Here is a 21,404-nt window from a genome sequence, read left to right as displayed (position 1 = left end):
ACTTATGGGGTAGGTAGTGAGTTTATTTGCAGAGTTGGCTCAAAGAGAGAGAGAGAGGTCATACCTGAGATGCAAAAGTGCTTCTCTGGGGTTAATTGTTAGGCATAATATAAGTTGCTTTAGCTTCTCCTTTGTAGGAGTAAGGTTCACAAAAGCAGGCCCAAAATCAAATGTTTGACTTACTAAATTGGCTTATTAAAAGCAGTCTCCTTTATGCTTGAGAGGATATCAGGAATTCTCCACAGCAGGGGTGGGGAAGTTTAATAGATTCACAAATCTCCCCAGTTCCTCAAGGGAAGTGTAGATAAAAAAGGGAATATCCAAAGAATATCTCCAAATACATGCTTTTTTGTAATGTGACCTTGCTTTTTTTCCCATCAAGTTGTGGGATCCACTTCCCCTCTGACTTAATATAGGTTATTCTTGACAATTATTGACCAATAGTATGTGATAGAAGTGAGGCTAAGTAACTTCTGAGGTTGGCCTTAAAAGATTGGAATCTTTTTCCATAGCTTGTTGGGTCATGTGGAGTAGAACATTTTCTTCAGTTGACAGCATCAACTGAGCATCTGGCCAGTAGCCAGTACTGACTCACGTCCATTTAAGTGAGCTTTCTTGGCTGTTGAAGGTGCAACCAAGCATTGAGATGACTGTAGTCTGATCCCACACCTTGTGGAACAAAAGAACTTCCCAACTGATTTGGTAAATCCACAGATAATTGAGAGAGAATAAATGGTTATGTTTATTTTAAATCACTGAGTTTTGGGTGGTTAAGATGCACTTGTAGATATTCAAAATATACTGGAATCCTGAACTTGGAATGGGGACATCTGAGAGGACATTGTTGAAGCTGAGAATCATGACTATTAGGTTATTCAGCCTTTCTTCTCAGGAGATGAAACTTGTCCTCCACTATTTGAAAATACTATTCTTCGTTGATCTCCTGATTTGAAGAACAGATGTGTTTCTCTTAGAGAACCTCTTTGTTCATCTCTCCATTTCTTGAGTTTATCATATGGAAGGCTCATTCTGTTTGTGCATTAGAACACCTTGAAATCCACATGGAATTGCAGGTTTATTTGACCTTTATCAGGGGAGAGATTTTTACATCTTCATTTCTGAAGGCTTGGCTGCTGAGTTAACCAAAGCTCAGTAAATTCCATCACCATATCTGGAAAATAGGAGAAAATAAAGATGTGTAAGTTAAGATATTCTGACAAAATATTTCATGTATATTCACTTGGAAAGCCCAGAGAACAGATATGTGGGTTTTATAAAATAATTATACATTATTGCCTATATCACATTTTCTAGAATCTAAAATATTTATAGATCAAACAATGAGGTTCATGGGCCTTTTTCTGTGTGTGCCAATACTTGCAACAAAGTGAACATTGTGTCTGAACAGTTAAGGGACTCCAACATTTATGTGTTTATAGTTTTCAACACAATCTTAGATATCCAAGTTTTGGGAATTGTGCACAGCACTGACACAGATTGGGCTCATAAAAGATCTTCATTTCTTTTTACGTAAAAAGCAATTATTATGTAAGCCTACCTGGCTATTTTCATCCTTTGAAGCACTGTCACAGGAGCAGCAGGGGCAATCACAGCATGTTTTACTTTCAAAGATGAGTGTGAAAGCATGCTTGTCTTCCATGTGGGAGATCTGGGTTTGATTCCCAGACCAAGCACCAAAAAAAAAAAAAGAGACAAAATAAACATAAAAGTAAAAGGACCTCACTGAATCCATTTGTGTGGCTTTCACTGCTGTAGTGGCCACTCTGGTTTGCTTCATATCCAATACCTCAGATTGGCTTTGGGTTTAAAAAAACAAACTCTATATTTGATGTCTCTAGTTGCTTCTCTTCTCTCATAGATGCTTATTTAAGTGGCTGTTAAAATTCACTAACAGATTCCAACACTGTGAATACCTTCCCAATCACCCACACTTAGGGAAACAACACACTTATTATTCCTCAGATGTGTTGGTTTTAAAAGCTGTTCCACTCTATACCAATTAGGAGGGGGGAATGGTTTTCATTGGAAAATTCCAGTGGCTTTTAGACTTCAGCATGTATAAGATAAGACTCATCTGGGGTCTTATTCAGCATTCAAGTTCTCTGGGCCCTCCCACAAGTGTATCCTATATCAGGCACTGGGCAAGATTTTACATGCAAAAGACATTATGTGTTTCAAGTAGTGAAACAGACTTTCCCAAAGGATTAGAGATTAGATTTGGTTATAATTCAGCTTGGTATTTTTTTTTCATAGAGTAGAATGATTCTATATATGATATTTAATCTAGGTATTGCTCTAGCTATTATTAAATTGTTATGTTTTTCCGCACTCCAGTGAGCATTATACTCATCACCATTTGGACTTATTTCTTCAATAATCGTGTCACTTCCAGCATTATATTTGATGGATTTTACTCTAGAGTTGGTCTTTTGGTATAGCAAAACTTCATGCAGTGTTTCATTCTTAGATTCTCTAGATACAAGATTAATCAAGCTTGGCCCTTAAGAGCTCTCAATATATTTAGTAAGTCATTGCACAGGGTAAAAGCTAGGAAGTCTATTATGGTAAATACACTTACCAAGGACAGAATTTTAGACTCAATTATTTTTAGCTAATTAAGTAAACACACTGTCATCCCATGTTGATATGATGTTTATGAATTTTCTTGCTTTTTTAGGCTCTCTGTGATTCCCTTCAGGACCACACTCTTATTCTCCAATTTTTTGCATATTGGTTCAGAGCCACAAGGTGGTAAGATAAGCATCATCATGTACTTGGAACTCACTGAAGCCTTGGGTTTGAATGTAGCACATTCTCCCTGCCCATGCTCCAATAAAATGATATTGGGAATAATTTAGAGCAAATATTGATAGTACTACTCTAAAGTTTCTTCTGCCATTTCTGCTCTACCTTAGCACCCAATTCAGGGACAATCCAGTTTTTGTACTTTGGAAGAGCCCGTGGAATATGTGGGGATTTGTACTGCATTTCAAAATGTTTTGACTCTCAATCATTTTCACGTGGAAAACATCTGTTGGTTCTCTGCCATCTTGGTGGCTGTCTAGCTTACTTAAAAAAAATCTTGTTATTAAAATAGTTTGTGTACTTCCAAATCTATCCATATCCCTTTGCATTTAGCCTAAGCTGAAATGAACCTCAGAAATCATTCTCCATGAAACCACATCGCTCTAGGACACTGTTGGGAAGTCACTCTCTCTGAAAAAATTGTTTTCTCCACAGATTTTGCATGCATTTCTTAAAAACAAGTTTAGGCACTTATATGTTTTTTCAATTACTTGTCAACTTCTACATTTTTCTCTCTCCTCTTTCCTTTCTCACTATCCTCTGTGTTTTCTTATAACAGTAGCCATGGCAACTGAGGGTCTGTGACATCTCCAGTGGGCCCATTGTCTGATTCTGTTCCATGTGACTTGAGTAGGTAGCTGGTCACAGACAGGGAAGTCCTAGAAGTGATCCAAGTCCACAAGCCTGAATGTGCCAGGAGAATGCTAAGCTCAGTCACCGTCAGGTAAGACAAGTGATTTTAGTGTGAAAGAAGAACAAGAAAACAGAAAACAACCCTTCCTTTGGATCAAGAATCAATTAGTTAATGAACTATAGTTAATAGGACAATAATAGTAATAATAATAATCTTTCATTAGTTGCAACAAATGCACAATACTAATGAAAGTTGCTCATAATATGGGAGTTATATATGGGAACCCTATTTTCTACATGATTTTCTTATAAAAACAATTTCTCTAAAAGCCAAAGGTAGTTTGAAAAAGTTATTTAAGCTAAAAGTACTGTTTAGGTGCTAATTATATTTCTTCATTTGGTCACTGGGCAGAAACTAGTACCTGATAGTAATTGGAATGAAATGGTCCATTTGGAGTGAACCATCTTCGTCAGATCACATCTTTTCAGCTCAGAACAGGTTAGAAGCATTCCAGGCTGTGCCGTGGGTCAGTCATCCTCTGTAAGCAGTGCAGTTCAGGACCCCTGGGACCTCTCCTTTCACCCTGCCTTCTTGTTGCATGAAAGACAGTGTGATATTTATGGCCATTTAATTTATAGGCTTGGATTCTCTGACAACACAGACTTCAGTGATACAAAAACAGAATTAGGAAAGTCATTAAAAGACTATTAGAAATGAGACATGGTTACATCACCAAATGGGAGAGTATCAGTTCCTGAAGAAGAGTGCTGGGGAATCTCAGAGACAGCATTCGGGGTCTGTGGTAAAATCCACAGCAGAGCATCCTCTTCCCAGATAAGTTTCTCTATCTCTTTCTCTCTCATGAGACTCTCTTGTCGAACTGCTTTCATGTGGTTTATATGGTATCTTTACACAACAGTGGCCAGATTCCAATTAGCTTTTTTACAAGACTGGGCCCAGGGGGTCCTCTGGGAACTGGCTAGGGATGGAGAGAAGTTTCCTGGGAATTTGGTAACTCTTTTTATCAAAATACATCTTTTTCTGTGAGGATAGCCAGTCCTCCTAGCTAGAGTGTGTACATTTCAACAATTTATTACCAAGGTCACATATAGCCACCTTAGTTAAGCATAATAAACTGTACAACAATGTATTATCAAGGTTACATGATGGTAACCTCAGCTGAGTATAACAAACTTTACACATTTATTACCAAAGTCATGTAATGGCCATATCAATTGAGCAGAGCAGACTCTACAAATTTAGTTTTCCCTTTCACTTCTCTGTAGTAATACATAAAGCTCTGAAGTTTTCCATGTTCCCTTCTGTAATTTGGGAGGAGGGATAGAAGAGGCTCACTCTGCATACTGTCATTTAAAAATTGATCTTAGATAAATAATTTGCAGCCTTTTGAATTTGGTATACTGTGTTAGATTCAGTTGTCAACTTGGCCAGGTGAGCATACCTAGTTCTGTTGCTGCAGACACAAGCCAATGGTATGTGAATCTCATCTGTTGCTAATTACATCTGCAGTCGGCTAGGTGGCGTGTCTGCTGCGATGAGTGACGTTTGCCTTAATTGGCCAGTGCTTAAATGAGAGAACGCAACATAGCACAGCCTAAGCAGCTCGGCATTCCTCATCTCAGCACTTGCAGCTCAGCCCAGGCCTTTGGAGATGCAGAAAGAAGTCACCCTGGGGAAAGTTGTTGGAACCCAGGGGCCTGGAGAGAAGACCAGCAGAGATCATCCTGTGCTTCCACGTAAGAAAGAACCTCAGTGGAAAGTTAGCTGCCTTTCCTCTGAAGAACCAACAAAATAAATCCCCTTTTATTAAAAGCCAATCCATCTCTGGTGTGTTGCATTCCAGCAGCTAGCAAACTAGAACATATACCTTACTGTTTGATTTTACCTCTCTACTCCTCTCCTGTGCCCACCTTACATAATTAGATTTAAATGAGACTGATTTTAAAAATATCTTTTACAGTCCTTTTTAGAGTCTTACACCCACTTTTGAAGAAATTGTTCACATCATAGGTTTTACTCAAGTCAGGGTGGTATTTATCTAAGTCAGAATATGTTGGACAGAGGTGATGCTTTGATAAATTAAGGCTCCTGCCTATGCTGAGTTATTACAGGATAGGCCTTAACAAATTCCTGTCTTGTTAGAACTTTATTCTGGAAAGTCTTGCACATAGAACTATGTCCATTCTGTCAACCGCTACTGCCTTTTCTACACATTTAGTCTTTAGAACTGTATTTTGTGAATTCTTTTCCTTGTTGGGTTCTCTCTAAAGGCTATCTTATATTTTAAATTAATATATGGTGTTTATTAGAGACATTGTGTGCCTACAGAGCAAACATGCATGGATTCCCATACACCACCCCGCCACCAACACTTGCAATGGGGTGGAAAATTTGTTACAGTTGATGAAAACACTTTTTTGTATTTTTGCTATCTTCTCACAGCTACCTTTGTTTCAATTTATGAAAGATTATTAAAGTACTATAATTATTGTTCATAAATTGTGAAGAAGTTTTTCCCTAATGTTCCCCACCTATTATTATTATTATTTTGATGCTTATATTTGTTTTGTTACTCCTCTACCCATATAATGGATAAATAGATAAATGGAATGACAGTCAGAAGGCTTTTACAATCATGTTTCACACAATAAATGCTGCATAATTATACCATCATATCAAAGATCAAAGCTACTTGATTACAGTTAAAATTTTTAGGCATTTTCTTCTGGCTATTCTTATAAACTGGAAACTAAAGACAGGCCTGTATATAACATCAGTGGTCATAATCATTTCTTATATCCTAATTTCTCAGTTACACCTCCACCCTCCCATTTCATTATTCCCTCAATCTTCAAGGATATCTAGCAAAGGACCATTTTAAATTCTTAGTTCTAGAAAGGGTTGTTGACTTTATGGGGTAGAGGAATGAAACAGGTTGATATTTTTGGAGAGACTGGTACCTCTAGGTTTTAGAGTTTAGCAGCATAGGAAAAATCTGGAGGCCTTAAGCTTCTGCAAAATAAACTTTCTAAGAAAAAGTTTTATAGTCTCATCTCATGGTGATTTCTTCTGGGCTCCAAGCATCTCCAAACATATGTATCTCTGTTCTCCAAGTGTCAGCATCTGTGTCAGCTCTGTCTGAAGTTTCTGTCAGCTCTCTCTGTCTGCTCTATTCACTCCATAATGTTTCCACTTTTAAAGACTTCAGTAAACTAATAAAGACCACCTGGAATGGGTAGAATCACATGGCCATCTAAGCAAAGAAATTGATAATCTTGTCATATTGAGGTTCACCTGAGGCTCCTCTAGGTTGATGGTCAAATGTGAAGTCAACGGAGCCATATGTGGCCTCAGGCACTCTCAGGCTTCTTCACTTGAAGTGAGTAGGGCTTGAGGTGCTGCCTTGTCTCCTCACCCTCCTTCAGGAGTCAGTGCAACCCCTGGTCTAATGCCCAAGTTGGTGGCACTTGGAGCAAGGCCTCAGTGGGTCCTGAGGTTGAGGATTATCTTGAGGTTTCTGGCACTCTCTCTGCCAGTGGTCCTCTGAACCATAGTTGAAGCAATGCCTACGTGGCTTGGAGCCACCTTTCAAGTAGTTTTGAAGGACAGAACACTTCTAATAGTGACTGGAATAAGCTGAGCCTGTTCTCTGTTCTCCTTTCTCTTTTGGCTTTTCTCTTCCTCCTAATCCTTCTCCTGACTGTTAAAGACAGAAAAGCAGTTTCTAGCAGGCCACTAATGGGAGATTGCAGCCCCATGGAGAACTTTTGCTGCTTTTTTTAAATATCAGGGGCAGATTGATTGATAAAAAGGGTTACTAGCAAAATCTGACTTTCCTAGAAACCTGGGCTTACATTATTATATTTCTTTAGGGCCTTTGAAAAGAGCCATGTTTCCCTCTTTTTTCCTGCATGATTTCCCTTAGCTTATTATAATTAATTTACTTAGTGGTATATTTTCACATGCTTTGTAGAAATCAGTCTTAATAGAAGACCATCAAGGAAGTCACCTCTATTGGAATTTGTGACATGGGCATATCACAACCGACAAGTTCCTCTCCAATCCTTGTCTTCATAGACAGTCTTAAACATCTGGGCATAGGGAACATTTGGGTACTTTCCCTGTCTTTACAGGACAAATCTAGCTGTAGGATGATATTGTAATTGAAAGTTCCCTTAGAGGGCTATACTTTCCCATTTTCCAGCTTGAGTGTTAGCATTTCTGATTTTCTCTGCAAAAGAAAGAGAGCAGCATTACTAGAGCTAGTAGGACTGGTTGGCATCACAATGAACATCAGAAATGGGCTTTTTCCTCACCACTGGCTCAATGTCTGGGCAACACGTGGAGTAAAGTTGCTTGGTTTCCCTGGGACACCTTTCCTGAGAGATGATCTATTTCCAGAAGTGTTTCCTGGACCTTGCCTGGAAAATTTCTAGGACAGCAGTTCTGAAGAGTCTATCACTTTCACAAGCCCAGTGTTTTGGAATCTTGGAGAGTAACATTGCCTGGTATCTCTGGGATGTTCCTCTCGGGGAAATGTCTAACCCATGCTCCTGAAGTGGGGCCTGCTCCACCTCAGAGAAGTCTAGGAAAATGTTCCCAGGAATACCTTCATCTTCTAATTTCCTGTTTTCTGAGGGCTAAAAGTTGAGCTTGTTTAGAGAAAGGAACCTTCATGTTCAGCCACAAAGGGTCTTAATTGAGGTTAAAGGACATATTCTGGAGGAGAGACTGTTCTTTTGGAAAGTACTCAATTCCCATCAGCATAGACCAGTGGTGAATCTTAAAATGGCAAAAACAATACCTTGTTTGCTACAATAATCTTAGACAAGAATGTTGTATTACAGAAGATGGAATGTCTCAGAAGGCATTTAAAACCAGACAGAGGAGAAAGGAGGAGACTCTCATAGAGGGGGGAGGATCTGTGTCAAAGATGTGAAAAGAGGGTCTCCATGTACCTAGAGGGAATAATTAAAGTGATCAAGAGGTATCAAAGGAAAAGAGGGAATTTGGGGAATGCTTGGAGAATTGAGAGGGGAGATCGAAATGTGAGAGGGGAGCAACAACTTGATTTGCTTATATTGGACTCCCACATGACAGGGAGAGAAGCCCCCTGTTAGGTCTCAAGGGCAGTATCACTAGCCACTCTGAGTCTCTTTGGATGTGCCACATCCAAGGAGGGAACCAGGAAACAGAGTAGACTGAGATTTATGTCATGGGTGAGTCTGGTCAGAGTCCCCATGTTCCTAGAGACACAGAAACCAAGTGAGAAGAAAAGTGAAAATATGCAGCCCAGCCTTCTGGTCAATAGCCAAGACTTTCCAATCCAGACGGCTGGCGAACAGAAGTCCCTCCTGGTTGGCACTCCAAAAAACTTTACTGGATATGAGTTTCTAGATTCTTGGCTATGCCATGAGAAGGAATTCAAGGATACAGCAGAGATCAAGCAAGCAGACAGAATGTTTATTCAGAACACATGTAAGGGGAACATGCAGATGTTCTCACAAAGAGAAAAGAATCCAATACCTTGAGAAGGGTTTGTTTTTACAGTTTTTACATCACTTTTGTGATTTTTACTAGCTATTTTAATGCTTTCCCCTTCTTCTTCCTTTGTTGATGCCTAATAGTCATAAATAACTCACTCAGGTGCCAGGGGCTACAAAAGGCAGGGGCTGTTTACTGCCAGTTTCCTCATAGATATCTTTCTCCTTGTGGCCTGACTGCTCTCTAGAATTGCCCTTTGGTCATTACCCAGCCACTGCCTTATTTCTAACCCTATTTCACTAGGACTCTGCTCACCCCTATGAATGGGGTCCACTGTGATTGGATAGAAATTGTGTATATCACCAGCACATCCAGTAAATAAAATGAGATAACTCTTGGGTTGTCAATGTGATTTTTCTAACCTATATTTTGTTTAAACCCCTGCAGTGATTTTTAACTTCTTGACTTGAAAAGTTTAGTTGGAATCATTGAACTGCTCTGTTTGCTTTTCAGGAATAGTCCTACTTCATGGGAAAACAGGCTTGTTAATTCATTAAGTTGTAATATAATCCATGTAAATGTCCCTTTTCTTTTCCCTCAGTAATTTTACTCATTCTTCTGCCCTTAACTTAAATATCACTTTCTCAGGAAGTCTTCCCTGACTACAAAGACTTGAACTGAGTTCCCCCTACCTATTGAATAGTGTTAGAGCCTTATGTCCTTTTTCTTTGCAATATTTATAACACATTTATTTAAATAGCTATGTTACTTAGAATTTAGAATTTACACTAGAATACAAGCTTCACAAGAGTAAGTGGGATGTAGTTTAACTCACCACTGCAGCCCAATTAGCACATGGTGTGGTATATAGCAGGCACTCAGAAAATTCCTGGGGAATATATCAATAAATGAAAGTGATAAAGAACTTTACCAATTTTCATTTACAATATTTTCTGTTTTGTGTCAAATATTCAGTATTTGTGAGGGCATTGAGAAATGGGAACTCCTGCCTTCGGCTGGGAGCTAATAGTTTCAATCACAGTGCATATCAATTTGGTGACATCTAGTAAATATGATTATCAGTATGCTCTTTAACCCAGTAATTCCAACTCTTGTTATATATCACTGGAAAATCTTGCTTATGTGCAAATGTAAATACAGTACAACAATGTTCATTGGTAGTATTGTTTATAGAAGCATTAAAAAAACAAAGAACTTCGTAGATATAACAACAAAAAAAACAACAGGAGTGACTGGAAATGATCTGAATGTTTAACCGTTAAAATATGAATGATTAGTGTGGTATATTCATATGTAAAATATACAGTTGTTAGATGAATAAGAACTCCTGGTAGTTAGACTCAGGTGTCAACTTGGCCAGGTGAAGGTGCCTAGTTCTATTGCTGTGAACATGAGCCAATGGCATGTGAACCTCATCTGGAGCTCATTACATCTGCAGTTGGCTAGGAGGCATGCCTGCTGCAATGAATGATGTTTCATTTAATTGGCTGGAAGCTTAAATGAGAGAGGTCAAAGTAGCACAGCCCAAGCAGCTCTGCATACCTCATCTCAGCACTCTCAGCTCAGCCCAGGCCTTTGGAGATGCAGAAAGGTATCACTCCAGGGAATGTTATTGGAATCCAGAGGCCTGAAAAGGAGGCCAGCAGAAATCACCCTGTGCCTTCCCACGTAAGAACCTCAGTTGAAAGTTAGCTGCTTTCCTCTGAAGAGCTACACATTTTTAATGAAACAAATCCCCTTTTATTAAAAGCCAATCCATCTCTGGTGTGTTGCATTCTGGCAGCTAGCAAACTAGAACAGAGCTGTATGTAAAAGCATAGCTAATTTCAAGAAAATGTTGTGAAAATGCAAAATGTATAATAGCTAACTTTCATGTGCATGTGTTGTAATATTACTATATAATGTACATATATTAGTAATAGAAGTATCATTTTTCTTTTTTTTTAAATATAGTGATCTCTGTCCTAGTTTTCCAGGGTACAATGATAAATACCACAAACTGATTGTGTATTTAGAGGAAGGTTTTTAGAGGCTAGAAGTCCATAGTCAAGATATTGCCAGGCCATGCTTTGTCCTGTGAATTTGGTTGCTGTCTTGCCAGAAATCCTTGGGGTTACTTGACTTGGAGGTGCATTTCTGCCTCAGGCACATAGTGATCTCTGTTTCTTGTCTGGAGTCTCCTAACTGACTACACAAAAGTTTCTTTCGATTCCATCAACTTCAGTCATCTTCATATGAGTCTACTTTGATTTAATATGGTTTTGAATGCCCTATTTCAAATGAGTTCCCACCCACCATTCTAGGGGTTAGGAATAGAACATATATTTATTGGGGACATAATTCAATCCATAAAAGTGCCCTACATTATGTTATACTACATTAGAAATTCTATGGTTGATGATTTTCAATTTCTGTAATCATGGCCATTCAGGAGGTAACTTAATGAAGATATTATTTACCTGGTAGAATTTTTAATTCAATTGAGTTATATTCACACAGCATAGAAACCATCTGAAGTACACAATCTCTGGTTCACAGTATCATCACATATTTGTATATACAAATTTAGGACATTTTCATTACTCCAGAAAAGAAATACAATATTAGAGAAAACCCTACTCATACCATAGTCCTTATCACCCCATATTATTGACCCATACTATTGATGTGGTTCATTTGTTATTGTTGATGAAAGAGTATTAAAATACCACTGTAATTATAGTCCATAGTTTGGAATGGTACATTTTATCCATGTATCCCTCTATTATTAACTCCTTATAATAGTGTCATACACCTTCCCCAATTCATGAAGAGCTTATTAATATTTGTACCTAACTGTTGAGTGCCTCCAGTAAGGAGAATAGTTTCTGAAGGGCATTGCTTTGAGAAAGAGATCTGCATCCTTTGTGCTCACTCTCATTGGTCCATCTTTATTCTTGCTTCTCAAACTTCCTTGTTTCTGATTTTCATATCTGGTTCTTATTGTGTCCCAGACCAATCAATGAAGCCTTTGGTTATACTCTTTCATCGTCATGTAGTCTTATCTCGTATAGCAGGCCATTTCCTCCACTACGCAAATTGACATCTAAAGGCAATGCTCTCAGTTCTTCTCAGTACAAGTATTTCCTCAACTATTAAACTCTAAGGCCTCACTTACAGGGCTGGTAGAGTAGCAGCAGTCCATTTTTTCCTGGCACCCCATACCATCAGACAACATGCCTGTGGACCAAGCATGAGGCTTTTCTCCTCTGTCAGTTGCTTCTCTAAAACCTTTCACTTCCCACCATGAACTCATAGGTATGGTCTGAGGAAAAGAAATTAGTGCAGCAAAGATAGTTCTGTGTCTTTTGGATTTGCTTCTTAATCTACCAAATAAATGGAAATTATTCTATCAAGTGACAATATCCTTAGTATGGGGTAGAATTTAAGATGAGCATGAAAATCTTGATTAATAAGTAATTCAGACTATTACAGACACTGTATACCTTATAATAGTCAACAATATATTTTATTATGCATGAATAATTCTTATCCATTATCCTCATATAATTAAGACAGATGAATAGAACTTAATGTATTAAGCTGCACTAAAGAAAACCAGTGTTAAATTATCAGTGCTTTGAAATCAGTGTTGAAATTTTCAGCACTTTTCATCTATAACTGTGGACAGCTTGGATGAAATTCTAACTTGCTTATATTTTATTCCTATATTGCTATTTTTCAGGCATTTGTTCAGGTTTTCATTTATATTCTCGAGTGAAGTAGAATAAGGACAACTACAGCTTTTCCAGAATTCGTGGAACTCATCCCTTTTAATCCCAGAAAATATTCTCAACCCATTTTTTTTAATGAAAGGAAATCCACACTGTTGCACTTCACAACGTGGAACAAGTGACTTCTCATATACTATTTACTAATATTTGTAAATTGCATTGTATATTTATTCCTTTACATTATGTTTTGGATATTATGTAGGCTCTGATAGTTCCCTCTAATTGACCACAGGTTAATTCTCCACCACAAGACACCAACCTTTTTCTTACAGACCTGATGGCTTTGTTACTAAATTATTAGAAACTCAAGGAAAGAAGAAGATAGAAAGAAAGTAGAAGAGAAAAAAATCCACCTCCTTTTTAACAAGAGTGTATATTGCAATTATTCTGTGAAGTTACTGCATCCAAAATCTCATTCACCATTATAAAGGACTAAATTCTGTATTAATACCTGATGACATAATGAGATGAGCCTTTTGGGAAGTTGTTTAATATATTTCTTATATGAGAAAAATGTGATTGTCATGGTCTGCAGGTAGACAGTATTAAATGCTTCCAAAGATGGTCCAAAGAATATCTTCAAAGTACCTGCTTTTTTTTTTGTAACATGACTTTGCCTTTTTTCTATCAAGCTGTGTGTCTATTTCCCCTCTGCTTTAATATGGTTTAGTTCTTACACTTATTGACCAACAATATGCAATGGAAGTGAGGCTGAGTAACTTGTGAGGTTGACCTTAGGAGATCTGGGCTTCCTCCATTGCCTGTTGGGTCATGTGTAGTAGAACATGTTGCTCCAGTTGAAAACATTAACTGAGTATCTGGCCAGCAGCCAGCACTGACACCCATTTAAGTTAGCTTTCCTGGCTGTTTCAGGTGCAGTCAAGCCTCCAGATGACCACAGTCTGGTCCCACACGTTCTGGAACAAAGGAACTTCCCAGGTGATATGATATATCCACAGAGAAGAGAGAAAAAATAAATGTTATGGTTATTTTAAATGACTAAGTTTTGGGTGGTTAATAATGCAGTTTTACATATTCAAAACATACTGGGAGCCTGAAACTTGGAATGGAATCATATGAGGGGACTTTGTTGAAGCTGAGAATCATGAATTTTAGGTCATTCAAGCCTTCATTCTCAGGAGATGAAACCTGTCCTCAATTGTCTGAGAATATTATTTTTCCTCCATCTCCTGATTTGAAGAACAAATGTGTTTCTCTTAGAGAACTGCTTTGTTTCCTTGTTCTGAGTTTATCATATGGAAGGGTCATTCTGCTTCTGCAGTAGAGCATTGTGTAATTCACCCGGTATTACAAGTTTATTTCACCTTTACCAGGAGAGGGATTTTTATATCTTAATTTCTGATGTTTCATCACTGATTCATTCAAAGCTCAGTGAATTCCATCATCACATCATCTGAAAAATAAGAGAGAAAGAGTTGTAGGCTAATGTACTCTACAGATTGTCAAGCAAATATTTCATGTCTATTTAGTTGGAGGACCCAGAGAACGATATGTGGGTTTTGTAAAATAATTATTCATTATTGCCTATACCACTTTGTTTAGAATCTAATGTATTTATAGATAAAGCAATAAAGTTCGTGGTCCTTTTTTTGTACCAGTACTTGCAATGTGAACATTGAGTCAGGACAGTTAAGGGACTCCAACATTTATGCATTTTTATTTCTCAAACAGTTTTGGGTTTCCAAGGTTTGGGAATCCTGCTATAGTACTGATACATGGGTTAGTGCTTATAAAAGATCTTCATTTGTTTTTACATAAAATGATTATTATGTAAACCTATCTGGTTATTATTGTCCTTTGAGGTGCTGTACAGGAGCAGCAAGGACAATCACATTGCATCACTGAGTTCACCAGCCTGTTTTACTTTCGAAGATGAGCTAAAAAATGAAAGGACCTCGCTGCATCCATTTGTTTGGCTTTTACTGCAGCAGTGTCCCCTCTGATTTGCTGCATATTCAATACCACAGATTGGTTGTGAGTTTTAAAAATAAGATGAGATATTTGATGTTGTTAGTTTCTTGAAGGGCTCCTGGATCTTCCCTTCTCATAGATGCTTATTTAAGCGGCAGTTAAAATTCACTAACAAATTCAACATTCTGAAACCTTCCCAATCAACCACACTTAATTCTCAGATGTGCTGGTTTCAAAAGCTGTTCCACCTTACACTAACTAAGAGGTAAGAACAGTTCTCATTGTAAAATTCCAGTGGCTTTTAGACTTCAGTGCGCATAAGACTCTCCTGGGGTCTTATTCAGTGTTCAGGTTCCAGGGTTCCTCCGAGAAGTCTGCGCTATGTCAGGCATGGGGCAAGCAGATTTTACAAGCAAAATAAATTATGTGTTTTAAGTGATGAAACAGACATTACCAAAGGATAAGAGATTAGATTTGGCTTTAATTCAGCTTGGTGTTTTACTGTTTTTCAATAGAGTAGAATAATTCTAATGGATATGATATCTAATCTGAGTATTGATATAGCTATGATTAAATTGTATACCTTTTCTTCATTCCAATAAGCATTATACTCATCACCATTTGTATTTATTTCTTAAATAATCTTGTCACTTACAGCACTATACTTGATGTATTTTATTCTAGATTTGGTCTCTTGGTACAGCATAACTTCAGGAAGAAGTGTTTGATTTTTAGATTCTCCAGATAGATTAATCAAGCTTGGCCCTTAAAAGCTCTCAATATAGTTAGTAAGTTATTGGATAGGACAAAATTTGTTATGGCAAACATACTTAGTGGGACAGATTTTAGACTCAATTTCCTTTAGCTAATTAAGTAAATATACTATCATCCCATGCTGATATGATGTTTCTGAAATTTCCTTCTTCGATTAGGATTTCTGTGATTCCCTCCAGGACCGCACTCTTATTCTCCAATTGTGTGCACATTGGTCCAGAGCCACAAGGCAGTAGGATAAGCCTCATCATGTGACTGAAACTCACTGAAGACTTGGGTCTGAATGTAGCACATTCTCTCTGCCCATGCTCCACTAACTGATATTGGGAATAATTTAGAGCAGATATTGATAGTACTACTCTAAGGGGTAGCCAGGTTTCTTCTACCATTTCTGTTCTACCTCATCACCTAACTTGGGGACAATCCAGGTTTTGTACTTTGGAGGAGCCCCAGGAGTAAGTGGAGATTTGTACTGCATTTCTAAATGTTTTGACACTCAACTCAATGATTTTATTGTGGAAAACATCCATTTATTGCCTGAACATCTTGGTGGTTATCTAGCTAACTTAATATAAACTTCTTGGTATTAAAATATTCTGTGTATTTCCAAATCTATCCAAATCTCTTAACATTTATTCAAAGCCAAATGTACCTTAGAAATCATTCTCCATGAAACCACATCACTCTAGGAAGCTGTTAGGAAGTTGCCTTTTCCGAACAAGTTGTTTCCTCCACAGGTTTTTGCACGCCTTTCTCAACCACAAATTTAGGCACCATATTTTTTTTTCTATTACTCTTCAACCTTCTTACATTTTTCTCACTTCTCTTTTCTTTCTCTTCTACCCTTCTCTGCATTCTCTTCTAATAAATGCCATGGTTACCTAGGCTCTGAGGTTTCTCCAGTGAACCCATTGTGTGACCTCTGCTTCATGTGATTTGAGCAGGTCACTGTCCTCACACAGGAATTCTCAGCGAGTGGTCCAAGCACCTAAGCCTGAATGTGCCAGGAGAATGCTAACCTCAGCCACTGTCAGGTAAGACAAGGTATTTTAGTGCAAAGGAAAAACAAGCAAATGGAGAACAACCCTTCCTTTGGATCAAGAGGCAATTAGTTGATGTAAACAATGGATTATAGTTAATAGGACAATTGTAATAATATTCTTTCATCAGTCATAACAAACTCACTACATTATGCAAGTTGTTAATAATATGGGGATGATATATGGAACCTTATTTTCTGCATGATGTTCTTGCAAAACATCTTCTCTAATAAAAGACTCTAATTGGTTTAAACATTATTTAAACTGAGTATCTTAAGCATTTTCATTGCTGATTAGGTTTGTATGTTTGGCCAGTGGACAGAAACTAGCACCTGATAGTGATTGGAATGAAAGGACCTTTGCCAAATCATGTCTTTTCAGGTCAGCACAGGTTGGAAGCATTCCAGGCTGTGCCGTGGGTCAGGCCCCCTCTGTGAGCAGTGCAGTTCAGGACCCCTAGGACCTGCCCTCTCACCCTGCCTTTTCAAGAGTAATGCATAAGGCTCTGAACTTATTCCTGTTCCATTCTGTAATTTGGGATGAGGGAGAGAAGAGGCTCACTGTACCTACTGGCATTTAAAAACTGGTCTTAGATAAATCATTTACAACTTCTAAGTTGGTATACCTTACAGTTTGATTTTACCACTCTCCTTCTGCCCTTCCCTGTACCTACCTTAATTAATTTTCAATGAGATTGAATTCAATAATACCTTCACAACCTTTTTAGAGTTTCACACCCACCTCTGATGTAAATAATCCTATTTTAGGTTTTTCTCATGACAGGGTCATATATGTTTAAGTCAGAATACTTTGGATAGAGGTGATATTTTGGTAAATTGAGGTAAACTGCATACGCTAAGTGAATGGGGGACAGGCCTTCTCAGATTCCTATCTTGGTAGTACTTTACACTGAAAAGGTCTTTGGCACATAGCTTGCTCCATACCTTCCACCCCTTCTACAAATACAGTCTTTAGAACAATGATTTGTGAAATCTTTCCCTTTTTGAGTTCTCACTAAAGGCAATTTCTTTTTTTTTTTTTTTAATTATTTTCCTTTTTTTAAAATTAGAGATGTTGTGGGTACAGGAGAATCATGCATGGTTTCCCATACACCATCTAACTACCAACAGTTGCACTGGTGTTGAAAATTTGTTGTATCTAATGAGAGCACTTTTTTTGTTTGTATTGCTATTTTTTTTTTTTTTTTGCATGGGCAGGCACTGGGAATTGAACCTGGGTCTCTGGCATGGCAGGTGAGAAGTCTGCCTGCTGAGCTACCATGGCCCGCCCTATAATTGCTATTTTTAAACAGAAGTTATATTTGTTACAATTGATGAAAGATTGTACTACAACTATTGTCTATAGTTTATTTAGGGGTATTTTTCCTCAAATTCCCAATCTATTATTATTATTATAATTTTATTCACACATGTTATTACTCCTCTACATGGGCTCATACTGGATAAATGATGTATCATTCGCAAGGTTTTTACAATCACAGGGTCACATGTTAAATTCTATATAGATATACTCATTATCAAAGATCAAGGCTACTGGATTGCAGTTAAGCAGTTTCAGGTATTTTTGCCTGGCTATTCAAATATACCAGAAACTAAAGAGAAACATCTTTATAATTAGTAGTCTTAATCATTTATGAAATCATAATTTCTCAGTTACACCTCCAACCTCCCATCATTCCCTCAATCTTCAGGGATATATGGACAATGACCATGTTAACTTTTTCATGCTAGAAGGGGTTGTTGACCTTGTGGGATAGAGGAACGAAACTGGTTTGTGTTCTTGGAGAGAGTGGAACCTCTGGGTTTCAGAGATTATGTGGCATAGAAACAATCTGAAGGCCTTAACTTTCTGAAAAACTAAACTTACTAAGTAAAACTTTTATTAGGTCTTAGATAGAGCCCATGGTGTTCCTTAGGGGTGTCAGGAATACTGTTGATTGGGGCTTGGCATACTGTGCCAATTTGCAGTATCTGACTGAAGTTTGAATAAGAGTAACTTCCAGAATGACCTCTTGATTCTATTTGAAACCTCATAGCCACTGAAACTTTATTTAGTGTCATTTCTTTTCCCCCTTTTTTATCAAGAAGACATCCTCAATCCCACAATGCCAGGGCCAGGCTCATCTCTGGGAGTCATGTCCCACATTGCCAGGGAGACTTACACACCATTTGCCCTTATCCTCATCAATTGATGTCCCTTTAGGCTACCTCCATCCATTGTGAATCACAACACTGGTACTGTGAACACCTGTGTGCAAATGTCTATCCACATGCCTGCTTTCAGTTCTTCCAAGTAGGTACCTAATAAGGGCTGCAGGATCATATGGCAAACCTATACTTAGCCTCTTGTGGAACCCTAACTCTTCCCTCCAGAAGGGCTACACCATCCTACATCCTTACTAACAGTGAGTGGGTACATCTCTCACACCACATCTTCTCCAGCACTAGTATCCTTATGTTTATTTTTAAACAGTTTATTCACACACTGTACAATCCATCCTAAGGGTCCAGTCAATGGCTCTTGATATTGGCATGCATTCACTCCCACAGTCTATGTGAGAACATTTCCATTTCTTCCACAAAGAAAGAAGAGAATTAAATAGAAAAAAGAGGAAGAAAAAAGGAGAAACAACACAATAAAAATCCCATAACCTTCCCTCATATCCCTCTCTTAATGAAATTTAGCTTTGGTATATTGCCTTTGTTATATTCAATGGAAGAATATTATAACATTACTGTTAATTATAGACCCTTGTTTGCATTAATTGCACTTTTCTATATACCATCCCATTTTTAATACCTCACAAAGAGGATGTTCCTTTGTTCTCCCTCATGTAAAACTTTCTTATATTTGTACACTTAATCACCATCATTGTCCACTTTAGTTTTCACTAAGTTATACAGTCCCATTTTTTATCTTCTATTTTTCCTTCTGGTGTTATACATGCCCCTAAGCTTCTGCTTTCAATTATACTCACACTAAGATTTGTTCATTATACCTACAATATTGTGCTTCCATCACACAGTATTGTGCTACTCTTTTGTGAATCTTTACAATCATCTTGTTAAACATTCTGTACTTCAGCATCAAATGCCCAATCTCTACCCTCTTTCTATCTCCTTATAACTTACTTTTCTTAAGTTTAATTCTCAGAATTTGCTCATTATAGTTATGTCATATTAGTGAGACATACAGTAATTGCCTTTTTGTTTCTGGCTTATTTCGATCAACATAATCCCCTCAAGATTCACCCATGTTGTTGCATGCATCATGACTTTATTCTGTTTTACAGCTGTATAATATTCCATCATAAGAATATGTTACTCTTTCTTTATTATCCACTCATCTATTGATGGACATGTGGGCTGTTTCCTTCTCTCAGCAATCAGGAATATGGCTACTATAAAAATCAGTGTGCAAATGTTTGTTTGTGTTCCACTATCATTTCTTCAGAATACTTAATAATGGAATTGCTGGATTATACAGCAATTCTATACTTAGATTCCTGAAGAACCACCAAACTGCCTTCCAGAGCAGTTAAATATTATTCCCACCAATAATGAATAAATTTACCTATTTCTCCACATCCTCCCCAGCACTTATTAGTTTTGTTTTTTTTTTTTGATAATGGCCATTTTATTAGGTGTGAGATGATACCTCCTTGTGGTTTTGATTTGCATTTCCTTAACAGCTAGTGAGGTTGAGCATCTTTTCATATGCTTTTGAGCCATTTGTATTGCCTTTTCTGAAATGTTTCTATGAATGTCTTTTGTCCATTTTTGAATTGGGTTGCTTTCCTTTTTGTTGTTGAGTTATAGGATCTCTTCATATATTCTGGATATTAAACCAAAAGCCAAATTTCTTTTAACAAGCATTTGTTTCATTATATATTTGTTACTGCATGCTCATAATACAAAAGCTTGAGAAAACCTATCAGCAAAAAGAAAATTAAATAACCATGTAACATTTCTGGTTTTCCCTTCCATTAAAATTTACAGTCAGAGTAAAATTTTTATTTAAAATGTGAAACTTACTATATGTGTTTATGTTTATATTTCTTATATTTTAAAATATATTTGGATTCTAAGGCTTTTAATAGGAACCTCCATGAGCACTTACCATGTTACTAAATATGTGACTACAGAAATGTTAATAGTTGCATAATATTTCACTGTATAAATAGAGGATAATATACTTATCCAGTTATCTAGTCTTAGACATTTAAATGGTTTGCATTTTTTTTCTACTGCTAAAAATTCTGGGATGATGTTCTCTTAGGTTAGATTACTCAAAATAGAATTACAAGATAAAATCTGTATGTTTTTTAGGCTGTTTTTGAACATGCATCTTTATATTGCCCTACTGAATTATTTTATGCCTCCTATTCTTACCAGAAACTTTTCAGCTTTAGCATCTCAGTGTGTGTATGATTATTGACTTTCTTGATGATTAGCCTGAACTAAAAACAAGTGGTATTTTATTGGCCAGTTTGGCTCTCTTTTATGGATTGTTCATTCAAAATTCTTAGCAGATATTTCTCTTTCTGAATATTTTGTTTTGTGGAGTCGAAGGAACAATTTATAATTTATAGATATTAGCCTTTGTCTATCCTGTATGTGACGTTTATGTATTCACTCCATCCATGTGATTTTTCTCACATAAGCATTAATGTTGCTTGGTCATATTTATCATTTTTTCTCTCATTTTTAGTCACATATTTTCCCTTGTTTTCATTTTTGGAAATGATTCACATCCATGACTACATACTTTGCCAGAAGTATTTTCTTTATCTCTGTTTTGTGAAAGAAAATTCTTTCTCAATTTTGTTAACCAGTAATATCTTAAGGAAAAGTACCTGACAGAAAGGAAGCTGACTCC

General features: G+C 37.2%; 1 pseudogene across 1 annotated transcript in view; it reads left to right on the top strand.

The window, feature by feature from the left end:
* Window positions 1-3,439: 3,439 nt before the first annotated feature.
* Window positions 3,440-21,404, top strand: part of LOC143654987 (olfactory receptor 4K15-like) — a 71,103-nt pseudogene continuing 53,138 nt past the window's right edge. The window contains exon 1 of the transcript XR_013162034.1: window positions 3,440-3,550. The product of XR_013162034.1 is annotated as an olfactory receptor 4K15-like (transcript). The remainder of the gene's footprint in view (window positions 3,551-21,404) is intronic.

Source organism: Tamandua tetradactyla, chromosome 14 (assembly GCF_023851605.1).
Source record: "Tamandua tetradactyla isolate mTamTet1 chromosome 14, mTamTet1.pri, whole genome shotgun sequence".
In the NCBI taxonomy this organism is placed as follows: Eukaryota; Metazoa; Chordata; class Mammalia; order Pilosa; family Myrmecophagidae; genus Tamandua; species Tamandua tetradactyla.
The sequence above is the reverse complement of the archived record's forward strand: the minus strand, read 5'-3'. Positions and strand labels throughout refer to the sequence as shown.